This window comes from Nicotiana attenuata, unplaced genomic scaffold, assembly GCF_001879085.1.
Source record: "Nicotiana attenuata strain UT unplaced genomic scaffold, NIATTr2, whole genome shotgun sequence".
NCBI lineage: Eukaryota > Viridiplantae > Streptophyta > Magnoliopsida > Solanales > Solanaceae > Nicotiana > Nicotiana attenuata.
This window is the reverse complement of record NW_017671284.1, coordinates 129,920-131,647: the sequence shown is the minus strand read 5'-3', so window position 1 is coordinate 131,647 and position 1,728 is coordinate 129,920.

Genomic DNA, 1,728 nt, shown 5'->3' with positions numbered 1-1,728 from the left:
GGAAGCTTAAAGTTGAAAGAATGAACTAGGATTGGAATTTTGAGTAAACGACCTCGGAATCGGGATCTGAAGGTTCCAGCAGGTTCGTATGATGATTTCGGACTTGGGCGTATGCCCGGATTGGGTTTAGGATAACCCGGGAGTGTTTTGGCGCCTATTGTGCAAGTTGGCATTTTAGAAGAAATTTCATAAGTTTGGTTTGAAGTGCACTTCAGTGTTATCAATGTCCGTTTGGGATTCTGAGACTGTGAATAGTTTCGTATGGTGATTTTGGAGTTGGGGGCGCGATCGGAAGTGAATTCGGAGGCCCGTAGGTCATTTTGGAACCATTTGGCTAAAGATAGAAATTTGAAGGTTTTTGAGAAGTTTGACCGGAAGTGGACTTTTTGATATCGGGGTCGGAATCCGATTCCGGAAGTTGGAATAGGTTCGTAATGTCAAATATGACTTGTGCGCAAAATTTGAGGTCAATCGGACATGATTTGATAGGTTTAAACATCGGAAATAGAAGTTGGAAATTTCAAGGTTCATAAAGCTTGGATTGGAGGTCGAATGATGATTTTAGCGTTGTTTGATGTGATTTGAGGCCTCGAGCAAGTCCGTAATGTGTTTTGGGACTGGTTGGTATGATTGGTTGGGGTCCCGGGGGCCTCAGGTGGATTCCGGGTGGTTAACGGATCGAAAATCGAATTTTGGAAGGCTGAAGTTGCTGGTTGCTGGTATTTCCGCTTCTGCGGAATTGGGACCGCAGCGGCCCCGCAGAAGCGAGGAAGGAACCGCAGAAGCGGTTGGGAGTGAAGGGAGCAGGAATCGCTTATGCGGTCAGGAATCCGCAGAAGCGGTAGGCTTATTGTAGAAGCGGTTTGGGGCGGCTACGCTGGGACCGCAAATGCGGACATTTTTCCGTAGAAGCGGGACCACACCTGCAGTGGAGGAGTCGCAGAAGCGAAAAGACCTGGAGGCAGAAGGTTATTTTAAAGTCGAGGATTGGCCATTTCTCTTATATTTTCTTGTCATGGGGGCGATTCTTGGAGGATTCAAGAGAGGAATTCATTCATCAATAATAAGGTAAGCTAATCCCACCTATTATGAGTTAAATACATTGATTATGTATAGATTTTAGCATGTAGATGGGTAGAAAATTGAGGGTTAGAGGAAGACCTAGAAAATTAGTGTTCTATAATTTTGACCACGATTTTTTGTATGGAGTTAAGAGAAAATCATATATTTGAGTTCGTGAGTTCATGGGTAAACTTTATCTTCGAGAAAATTTCGGATTCCGGGCACGTCTGCCCAAGGGTATTTTTGTCAACTTTTCGATTGGGGTTAGGGATTGTTATAAATCGGATTATAATGAGTACCTTAGCATATATTAATGGATTTACGTAATGATTGGCTAGTTTTGGAGCGTTGTGCATCAATTGGAGTCCTCGGAAGGGCGTGGATTGCCGGTGATGGATATTCGGAGCGAGGTGAGTCTCCTTTCTAACCTTGTAAGAGGGAATTGTCCCCATAGGTGAGTTAATTGGTTATGTGCTCCTATTTGTGGGGGCTACGTACGCACGAGGTCACGAGAGTCCATGCGTAGCTACTATTATGCAATTATCCGGGTAGTCTAGGACCCAAAAGCATGCTATATTTTGAATATTTGTAGTCTTATGGACAGTTGAATTGCTTAAACCACATCAAAATGGTAAATGAATTTCTAACAATATCTAAACCTCATTT